This window comes from Mastomys coucha, unplaced genomic scaffold (assembly GCF_008632895.1).
Source record: "Mastomys coucha isolate ucsf_1 unplaced genomic scaffold, UCSF_Mcou_1 pScaffold6, whole genome shotgun sequence".
In the NCBI taxonomy this organism is placed as follows: Eukaryota; Metazoa; Chordata; class Mammalia; order Rodentia; family Muridae; genus Mastomys; species Mastomys coucha.
This window is the reverse complement of record NW_022196912.1, coordinates 39523661-39535206: the sequence shown is the minus strand read 5'-3', so window position 1 is coordinate 39535206 and position 11546 is coordinate 39523661. Positions and strand designations below refer to the sequence as shown.

The following is an 11546-nucleotide window of genomic DNA, read 5'->3' as shown; positions in this document are numbered from 1 at the left end:
GGGGGGGGGAGTCAACGCCCGCTGTCCACCAGGCAGGCACTTTGCCCATGGGATTCTAGTCGTACCCTCAGGTTTCTGAGCTACGCACTGCGTGGAGCGACACCAACCCGGGGTTCAGCTTGCCGGGGCAGACCGCCCACGCCCACCCCGCCACCCCCACCCTGCGCACAGCGGCTCCCCCTCGACCCTCGCCAGCCCTAGTATCCACCGGCGACTGTGCCCCGACACACAATTCCACGAGCGTAGTCTGAAAAGTGCACATCCCATCGAGCACAACGATCCCCACGAGGGCACGCCATTCTAGAGCCACGCCACCGTCCGCGGTCAGCTGCAAGCCCACTACGCAGAGAAATAGGCACCATCAGCACCGGGAGCACACACACCCGCTCACTCATACAGCCGGGTCGCAGCGAGCCGGTCCTTCCACGCTCCCTCCACGCAGCCCCGCAGTCCCGCAGCCTCCCCTTCCCTACCGGCTCCGGTGCTGGACGCGGTCCGCTGGCTTCTCGAGCCCAAGTTCGGTGGTGGCCGAGGCTGGGGAGGTGACCGAGAGCGCGGGTGTCTGTGCGCCCGCAGTCGCCGCGCCTGCTCTGCGACCTTCGCCGCTCCGAGAGACAAAAGGATCCGCCGGCCCAGGAGAGAGCGAGGTGTGGGCGACGGCCGCTCTGCAGGTCCACCACCCGCAGCCGCCGCCAGCCCGGGAAGGAAGGGAAGAGAAGGCGGGACCCGGAGGCGGAGGCCGGGGCGGGGCGCATCGCAAGGGCGGGCACTCAAGTTTCCAACAGACCCGCCTCCTGCTTAGACCACGCCCCAGTCTTGGCCCCGCCTCCGCTACGGCCTGGCCCCGCCCCGCCCTATGTCACACCCACTGCTGGACCCTCGGTGCGCCAACTCTGGTCCATATATCACCTTGAGCACTCGCAGATCCTCAGCGCAGAAGAGGCCCCGCTGGGTGTTAAGGCCACTGGGACTCGGGGCGAGGGGACTCGGGGGGTGAGGGAGGAGGAAGAAGAGCAGGGGAAGGGCCGAGCATAGGTCCCACCTCCCTAACCCTTGGCCTCTGGCCTGCGGGTGGGGAGAGGCCGAGAGGCGGTGCCCAGAGGGGCCGGCTTTACGCCAGCACCCACCCACCCCGCCCCCGCCCCGCCCCCGCCTCCACCCACCCACCCCCCGCCGACTTGGAAGGAAGTGCAGTCCCAATGGCCAGGGAAGTGGAAAAGAGGCTTGAGTCGCCCTAGGCACCCCAGGACCATCTGGGATGCCTGCAAGGCTCTCCACACCAGTCCTGTGTGCACCTATCACCCACTTTCCCGCGCCTGGTTTAAGAGAAGAGCTTGGCCCGGAGGCGGGAAGACCTGCGTTCCAGCTGTAGTTACTTCTGCTAACTCATCCAGCCATCTTGCCAAGAAAGCCCTTAGATTCCCTCAGCCTCAGTTTCCCCACTAATAAACTGGACAGCGAGGAGGTCCAGGATCCTACTTGGGGTCATTGCCTTCCTGACATTCAGTGTGGTTTCAGTTTCCTGGTGAGGGGGGTTGCGGACTTGGTTGACATCTCCTTTTGGGTCCCAGTGGTGCTTCCTTCAGACTCCCAGCATACTCTGGCAGATCGCACCTGCCATGCCCACCCACTGCAAATATCCCAGAAGACAGGTAACCAGAGAAACAGCTTATATGAGGAGCTGGGCGAGCCTGTTGTGCAGAGATGAAACTGTCTCTCTGGCGTCTCTAGGGAAAAACTCAAATCCCTCCTTCAAATCCTCCTCCACAAAAACATGTGAGTGAACTCCTACTGTTCAGAAGGCTGCCAGGGGAACGGGGTGGTAGAGCAGCTCGGAGGTGGAGGGCAGCCCTCGGGCCTTCTCCACTCCTCCCTGCCTCTAGTACAGAAAGGCAAAACTAAACCCAGAGGACTCAAGGGGATGATAGCTGCGAGAGTTAACAGGGCACCTTCTGACTGATTTAGAGGGTTAGCCTTTGGGTCTCTCCCGCCATGCCGGCTTCCTTCTCGGTAAAGACTCTACCAAAGGTCAGTCTGCCCCTTTCTGTAGCACGGGGCCGCACAGGTATCTAGGGGTGCAGGTAGGAGGTTCCCAGAAAGTGGATGACTGAGGCAGAAGCCTTCAGACATCCTGTCTGTCGTCTCCTATTCATTCTCATTCAACACAAAAGAGGGAGGCTTCACTCAGACACCCAGAAATCTGCTGGCTTCTATCTAGTGACCTCAGCAGAATCTCAGTTCTTTGCAGGCCACCATTGGTTCTCAGCATCCATTAGAAAAAAAAAAAAAAAAACCTAGCAGAAGTGGTACCCCAGGGAGGTCTTTTAGGAGCCTGGCCTGGAAGTAATGTGAGTCATCTCTGCCCACACTCATGGTCCAGAATTAGTCAGATGAACCTACTTGGTTGTAAGGGGCTCTGGGAGTTATGGCTTTATTGGATACCCAGGCGCGCGCACGCGTGCACACACACACACACACACACACACACACACACACACTAAGCAAATAAATATAATTTTTAAATTAAATAAAAGCTTACTTATTCGTACTTTAAGAAACCTGAGGGTAGCTGGGTGTAGTAATATACACTTTTAATCCCAGCACTGGTCTACAAAGTGAGTTCCAGGTCAGCCAGAGGTAAATAGTGAGACCCTGTCTTGAAGAAAGAAAGGGGGTCGGGGGAGTTCGGTCTGCATCTTACCTGGGAGACTTTCAGATCAACATGGTTTCTGGTCATAGTCTCTTGCTATTGTCTCCGCAGCCTCTTCATTTTCTATCATGTTTTATTTACATGTTACAGAGTAGAGACAGGCTGCCAGGATTGGAGTGGGTGAGGCTCCATCCTGGTGATGTTGTCTACTCTTCCCTTGACCCCAGAAGCCAGCAGAGAAAATGGCCAGAGGCCTTCCTATCAGCACCCCAGGGGTGACACCCAAGGAGGTGCCTGAGAAGGGGAGACTTTGGGGTGATTGTGTACTGCCAGCTAAGTTACTAGATCCCCCCTCACATCCTTAGATGACTCAGGTCTTACGATCTTAGATCAGAGAGCCCTTTTTTTTTTAACCCTGAGACACACTACATACATGACTTCTCTTAAAATATGTATGTGGCTCGTGGCTCATGCAGGCACTGTGATGCAGAGGCAGAACTTTGCAAGCTCTAAGAGATCAAGATAAACTAGAGTGATCTAGAGCTGTTGGCTGCTGTGGACTGGATTGGGTATATCTCCCTGCCTCAGACATTAGAGTACTGGCCCCTAGTATCATGAATTTGGAGACAAAGATTTTAGAACCTATACACAGAAAAGCTTGTTAGATGTAGCTCAGAGGTTCTGCTCTGTGATTGGTGGGCCCAGTCGCTCTGGGCCTGTGAAAAGTAGCTCATCATGATAGGAGCTAAGATGCAACAGACTGCCTATTAAGGAAAGTGAAGGGGAGGCCAGGGTCCCACAATCCCCTTAAGGGGTACCCAAATGTGACTTAAAGACCTCTAGTAGGTCCTAGGTCTTAAGGCCTCTATCATCTCACAATAACACCAAGCATTTGGCTAAATGCTGGGGGACAAGCATTTAGAACATAGAACTTTGGGGGTCATTCTAGACCTAGATAGTCTGAAGAGATAATTGAAGCTGAATGCATCAGAAGGCCTGGCCCTCCCTAATCAACAGTGCTGGTGATCTTTGAAAAGAAGGAGAAATCAATCCCTCTCTGCACGCACAGGCACCCACGAAAAATGCTTTGTGGAGGAGACCCAGTAAAAAGACAAAAGCTAGCAAGGAGGCTCAACTTTAAACCTGCCTAGACCTTGATCTTGGGCACTCTAACTCTGGAGCTGTGGGCAATATATATATGAAGTTGTTTGAGACATCTAGGACGTGGCTTTTAAACAAATATTGCTTCTATTTTATGAGTATAGGTATTTTATCTGAATTTATGTTTGGGCACATCATGTGTACAGTGCTCCCACAGGTGAGCTAGAAAAGCTCATTGGATCCCCAGGAACTGGAAATACAGCTGGTTGTGAGCTGCTACATGGGTGCTGGGAAGTGAGCCCTGGTCCTCCGCAGGAGCAGCCAGTGCTGGTAATCCCTGAGCCATCTCTCCAGCACTAGTTTGTGGTATTTTGTCTTAGCAACCTAAGCAGAGCACATGAGACATACTCCTTGTTCTTTTCCCTAACCTCTCCTTGGTCGCAAGGCTAGGGTCCCAGAACCCTGCCCATGGATGTGAGGAGGCCTCACCTTGTATCTTTTGAGGCCCTCTAACCTACCTTGAATGCTGAGGCATCAGGAACGAGGAAGTGGGGCCTTCAGGACTCCAAAAAGACAGTATCTCATGAGGTGATTGTGAGATTTAAATAATACCCTCTCTTATATCTTCTTATCCACTCCCCACCTTTGATAGGTCTGGAACATTCTCTACAGTCACACCAGCTGAGCCCTGATACAGAATTCAAGTTTCCAGCTTCCTTTTTTTTTTTTTCTAAACATTTATTTGTTTGTGTGTGGGGTCATACACGTGCTGTGGCGATCATGTAGAGGGGGGCAGAGGACAGCTTGCAGGAAGTCCATTCTTTCATTTTACCACGTGGGTTCTAGGGTTTGAACTCAGAAATCATCAGGTTTGGGTAAAGTTCCTTTACCCACTATGACATTTTGCCAGCTATCCAGCTCTTAATGTCTAAGGTGTGGATGTTAATCATTTTAGACAGTTGACGTACATGCCAAGGCCTACAACATGATAGGGGTCCAGGAAATTATAGGCACATTTCTCTCATCTTTATTGTCCTCTTCTTCTTTCTCCTTTGTTCCTTCCCTTCTCCGTCAGAGCTGACCATGCAGCACATATATAGAAAAGCTGGATGCTGGCCCCAGCTGTTTGGTCAGTGTCACAGAATAAAACTCTGACCGCTCTGCGCTTCTCTCAGGGTACTGTGACATCGGGTAACCAGAGGCTGGTAGGTTCAAACACATTAAGAGGTGGAAAGTGGCTTTATAAACTCTGAAGTGTACTTGAGCCACTGCAAATGTTGTTCTTGGAGGACTCACTCCACAGTCGCCAAGTTGGGTTACAGGTCTGCACTCCTGTGGATTGGCACAGCCAGAGGGAGGGACAGACCACAGCCTGTGGGGTTCTACACACGAGTCAGAAGCCCCAGCCCGAGGCTCTCTATACAGCACACTGAAGTCTTTTCTTTGTCTGTGAAGAATGAGAGAGTTCCCGTAGGTTCTGTGTGATTGCAGCTCCCTCACAGAAAAGGTAAATTCCAAAGTCAAATACACACAACAGCCCTGACCACTGTTCTAAACCAGTGTAAACTGGGAACGACTGCTCACCTTTCCAGCTTTGCTCTCTACTGATGCCCTGAAAACTAACTCAGTGAGCACCTCCCATGGGGATTGTTTTGTTTTTCTTTTTTTGTTTTTTTTTCTTCAATTTTTAAAAACTATTTTCTTATTTTATGTGGATGAGTGTTTTGCCTGCATTTATGTCTGTACACCATGTGTATGCCTGGTGCGCCTTGGAGGCCAGAAGAGGGTGTCTGTTCCCTAGAGTCGTAGACAATTGTGAGCCACTATGCAGGTACTAGGAAGCACTCCTTGACCTTCTGCAAGCGTGCCCAGTGTTCCTAACCACTGAGTCATATTTCCAGCAAGTGCTTCCACTCCGTTTTTGTTTGTTTGTTTGTTTGTTTTGTTTTGTTTTGATTTTGTTAGAGAATATTTCACTCTGTAGTCCTGGCTGACTTAGAGCACTCTATGTGGGCCAGGCCGTCCTCGAACTCACAGAAATCTGCCTGCCTCTGCCTCTCCAGCACTGGAATTATAGATGCATACCACCACACACAAGTGAGCCAGCGATTGAGGCAGCAAGCAGCATGTTTCCATGGCAGGAGGAATTCCTCCAAAGTTTCTATTTCAGGCTCCTGCTGGAGTTTCTGCCTTGACTTCCCTCCATAATGAACTATAACATAGAAGCAAAGCTAAATAAGCTCTTTTCTTCCCTAAGTTGTTTTTTGATCAGAATATTTGACCACAGCAGCAGAGAATGGAGACCAAAACACATGGGTTCCACGGATCTGAATTCAGGTCTTCACGCTTGTCTGGTAATTGTTTTATGCACTGAGCCATCTCCCTAACTCCTGAGATCAATTTTAACAGTGTATTTTACTTAATCCTATATGTCTGTGAAAATCAATGTGAAAATCATGAATGAGGTATTTTGTATTCCCTTTCCATATTAACTTTGAAATTGAGTGTATTTGCATTGACCACAGCCCCAGTGGTCAATCAATAACCATGTGTTTGTGGTTGTCCCAGTGGACAGCAAGACAGTTAAGATACAGTGCAATGAAACCCAGGCTTCAGCACCCAGCAGAATCCATAAGAGACCTGTTAGAATGCTGACTGATGGGCCACAGGCCCAGGGTTTTTAGTGAAGCAAGTCTCAGGCACTTCCTAAAAAAGTGCATTTCTGACAAGTGTCTAGATCAAGGATTCTCGACCTTCCTAATGCTGTGATCCTTTAATACAGTTCCTCATATAAAATTATTTCATTGCTATTTCATAGCTATAGTTTTGCTACGGTTATGAACTATATGTAATATACATATCTGATGTACAGGATATCTGATGTGTGGCCCCTGTCGGGGTTGGAGATCCACAGGTTGAGAACCATTGGTCTAGATAATGTGGGATGCTGTAGGTTTGGAGGCGTCACGTTAAGAACCACTTGTCACGTATTCTTCCAGGGCAGTTGGTAAATGTGCTTTCTAGTGTCCATATGGAAGAGCAACATCGTCACTACGAAGCTACAGTAATCAAGGCAGTGTGGTCCTGGCATCAAAATCACCATCTGGATGGATAGAATAAAACTCAAAGTCCAGAAATAGATCCTCACACACTGTCAAGGGACTCTTGTTAAGACTATGAAGATAATTCAACAGGAGGAAGAATAGTGTTTTCAACAATGCTGCTGGGACACCTGGAAGACCAGAGAGACATATAAAGCTGGAAGCTTGGCATGGTGGCACACCCTGTAACCCCAGCACTCAGGAGGAGAAGCAGGTGGATCAGTAGTTCAAGGTCATCCCCAGCTACACAGCAAGCTTTAGGCAAGCCTGGACTACATGAGACCTGTCTCCAAAATATATCTAGCAAGCAAACAAACAAACAGAAAAAAAAAAAGAATAAATTTAGGCCCCTACTTCATGCTCTATACAAAAGTAACTCAAACTGGACCAATGACCTATAAAACTCCTAGAAGTAGATATAAGTAAAAGTGTTCATGACTTTGGATTGCACAATAATTTCTTATTATATAAAGATTTTGAGGCCAGCCTGAGCTACAGAAGACTTTGTCTCAAAATAAACAAAAGAAAGCCAAAACATAAGCAATAATAATAATAAGAGAGTTTAAATTTTAAAAACTTCAAAAAATATAAAGGTGAATTTTCTGCACCTACAAGGATGACTAGGACCATAAAGATGAGGACCTAAGCGGCTAAGAAGATGAAGACTGGAAGCCATGGCCAATGACAATACAACACAGTGCTGATTGGTTGTGCAGAACAGATTAATGGTTCAAAAAATTAAGCATACAGGTCACAATATGACTGACTGGGCGGGTCCACTGCATATGGGGTTGGATTCAGAAATAACAGAATGTGTATACAATCCAGAAGAGGGTTCACTAAAAAACACACCAAGTCTATCTGCTAATAAGTGCATTAACAAAGTGTTGTCTACAAAGAAAGGATCATCAACTGAGCAAAGAGAGAGAGAGATGAACTACTGCTACATGCTCTGAGATGTTAAACCTGAAACCATTATGACAAGCGAAAGCAGCCAGATACAAAGCACCATGTAGCCAGGCAGTGGTGGCACATACTTTTAATTCTAGCACTTGGGAAGCAGAGGCAAGAGAATCTTTTAACTTTGAGGCCTGCTTTGTCTAAAGAGTGTGCTCTAGGATAGCCAGGGCTGTACAGAGAAATCCTGTCTCAAAAAAACCACACACACACACACACACACACACACACACACACACACACACAGGAAGAACCATGTATTGTATGGTCCCTCTCTACATAATGCTCAAAAAAAAAAAAAGAAAGACAATCTATGGAGACTAACAGTAGATTCCTGTCTGCAGGGGCCAACTCTAGAGGAGAGAAGAGATAAAGAGCTGATGGCACAGGGTTTCTTTCTTCGAATCAGGTAGTGATTCATACATTGTATACCCACTAAAGCCTACTGAACTGTGTGCTACACAAATGGATAAGCTGGAAACATCAGAGAGGAAGGCATTTACCTCAACTCATAAATAATAAATGTTAAGTGGGAGGTAGGCCCTGGAATACAGACATCTAAGTAGATTTCCCCTTGCCTCGCTTAGCCTGTGGGGATCCACTGTCATAAGTATCACAGAATACAACTTGAAAAGCCTCTTAGGAAACAAAAAGGGAATTTCACAGAAGAAAACAAAAGTGCAAATGGCGAATCAACACATTCAAGATATTCAGCTTTGCATGGTGGTGATAGTAAGCCTTTAATCCCAGCATTACAGAAGTAGAGGCAGGTAGCACTCTGTGAGTTTAAGGCCAGCCTGGTCTACAGAGAGAGTTCTAGGACCGCCAGAGCTACAGAGAAACCAGTCTCAAAAACAAACAAACAAACACCCCGAAACACAACAACAATAACAACAAAAATCTCCCTCCCACAAAAGAGATTCTCATTTGTGGCTAGAAAGAGCAAAGCAAGCAATAATATGGTAGAATTTCCCACCCTCAGCACAGGTCTAGGTTGGGCCTGGGCAAGGGTTCATACACTCCATGTTGTAATCAGAAGCATGAATTGAAGAGTCACTTGACCACATCTAGGAAAGATTTAGAGGCCAGTCCCTCATTTGTGCTTCTAGTTAGAGAACCTGAGGGGAAAAAATTGCAAAAGCCCCACAGCGGGGTGCCAGAATGTTACTGCACCCCACCCCCGAAGGAACTAATGTGGAAATAAAGTCTGTTACATTGAAACCACAGACTTCCAGAGCCTGCCTTTCAGATCAGTACATGAATGTAAACACCTATGAGCAGATCTCCAAGACAATATGGAAGGCGAAGGCTGCAAGCCTGAAAAGTGTTGCTAGCTATCTTTGTACATCATGATACAGAGTATACTCACTTCCTTACAAATGTTTTATAGGCTTCTGTGCTTATCTGAGTGAGAAATGCCCCCTATAGGCTCACCATTTGAACACTTGATTCCCCAGTTGCTGGCAATGTTTGGGAAGACTGTGGAGGAGGTGGAGCCTTGCTGGAGGAAGTGTAGGGGCAGATTCCAGGGTTGATAGCTTTGCCCTACTTCCTGGTCTTCCCCCCTCCCCCCACTTCCTGCTTGTGGATGAAAATGTAATCAGCTGCCAGGCAGTGATGGTGCAAGCTTTTAATCCCAGCACTCGGGAGGCAGAGGTAGGCGGATTTCTGAGTTCGAGGCCAGCCTGGTTTACAGAGTGAGTTCCAGGACAGCCAGAGCTATACAGAGAAACTCTCTCTCGAAAAACCAAAAAATAAAATTAAAAAGAAAGAAAGAAAGAAAGAAAATGTGATCAACTAACTTTCTATTTCTACCACCATACCTGCCTGCCACTCTTCCTTACCTTCTGTGTGGTCCTACATGTATGTCATATATATGTACACACACACACTCAGGCATGCCTACAAACACATAAAACAATAGGACAATTCTTAATGTAACATGAATACTCTCCCATGTGCTTTCCTTTATTAGTAAGCCTGGATTTGGGTATGTGGCCACACTTGGGTCATCTGAATGTCAGAGTTTCAGAGAGAGCAATCATTGGGGAGACATCCTTTTACCTAGGCAGAGGTGACACTGTTGGCATCCCTGTAAGGCCACGTTTCTGGATAATGCTGAGCCTCAGGCAGAGCAAGGAAAGTAAGGCAGAATCTTAGACACAGTGGTTGGAGAAATGTGACTCAGAAGGAAGTAAAATGTCACAGGACATTTAATTAGGATGGGGAAGGCTCCGTGCATGGTGCTTAAAATAAGAAAGGACCAAGATAAGGAGGCAGGGACAGTCACTTATGGGAAAGATGTAAAAATCACAATAACTGGAGACTTTCGGGCCTGACTGAGGCTAGTGTTCCAGACAAGTGAGGAGGAAAACAGAAATCAGAATCCTTAGCATGTCAGGTGCGGGTAATGTGGGAGGGGGTAGGGAAGCATACAGAGGGCATAGAGAAGCCAAGCAGGGCAGCTTTGATTGACTGACGAGCCAGTCCCCAGACCTCTGACCCATGGAGAGTCAGGCATCTCCACAGTAGGCTTTGGTGCACAGAGCAGAGGTATGATTCACGAGTCCATGGAGGCTCAGCAGATTCCTGGTTGCCACGGGCAGGGGTAGAGCACAGTGGGGAGTGATGGCTGATGGGTGTATGCAGCTCCCACACACCCAAGCAGTCCCTGAGGATATGCTCCAACACACACTGTGTCACAGCTGCTATGATGAACCCACCATAGCCAAAACACTCACTTTTCTCAGCTGGCCTGAGCTTTGGTGACTTATGGCTCTTGGCTCTTCCCTGGGAACTCTCCTCTAGTGGAAAAAACTACTTAGCCTAAGGTTCACCCTGCGTCCAGGATAGCCTGTATCTGGAGACAGGTCAATCTGGGGATACCAAGGTCCAGATTCCTGCCTAGAGCAACAATGAAGGTCACTCCAACATCAAAGTCCCCTGAGGGATAGGCAGACCCTCTGTTGTAGCTGTCCCAGCCTGTGCCCCCCCTCCCCCGGCACATTGATATCTCTCTAGCAAGCCTTCTTGTCTGTGAATTTCACTCCAGATCTGCTCCTCAGGGAACTGACCTAAAACATGGGGCATGGGGGTTGGAGAATCAAAGAGTCTCCAAGAAAACACAGGGATTTAAGAAAATACCGCATATGCTTAAAGTCGACTTGTGTAGACAATGTCTATGTTCATTCAGATTGCTAACAGTCAGCTATAAATAAAAGAGATCTGAAAAATGTTGACTTCAGCAAGGTAGCCATCTAGTTCTTCCTCAGGTAAAAGTAGCTTGGGGTGTGTGTATGCAGATGACTCAGAAGTTAAAAGTACAGATAGTTCTTGCAGAGGACCTGAATTTAGCTCCCAGTCTGGGCAGTTCACAGTCACCTATAACTCCAGCTTCCAGGGATCTAATCTTCTCTTCTGGACTCTGCAGGCATCTATACTCATATGTATATACACCTATGCATACACATATATGTATGTATGTATGTATAATACATATGTGTATAATGTATATGCATATATATTGTTTATATGTACATATGTATGCATGTATATTGTGTGTATATGTGTGCATATACATGTGTGTACATGCATAATAAAAATATAAAATATTTCAAAAGTAGCTCAGGTTGAAATGAATCTGTAAGACAGGAGGAAGTGGGTTGATGGTTGTTATCTAGGGCTGGTAAGTGTGTTGAGAGTAGCGAATGACTGCAAAGGATGCTAGGAAATTTGTT

At 47.6% G+C, this 11546-nt stretch overlaps 1 protein-coding gene across 1 annotated transcript in view; it reads right to left on the bottom strand.

Moving 5' to 3' along the window:
* The window catches only part of Hpcal1 (hippocalcin like 1), a 104957-nt gene extending 104236 nt beyond the window's left edge, over nt 1-721 (bottom strand). Inside the window, exon 1 of the mRNA XM_031355247.1 lies at nt 474-721. The gene's annotated coding sequence lies outside the window, so the exon portion shown is untranslated. The remainder of the gene's footprint in view (nt 1-473) is intronic.
* Nucleotides 722-11546: the final 10825 nt, after the last annotated feature.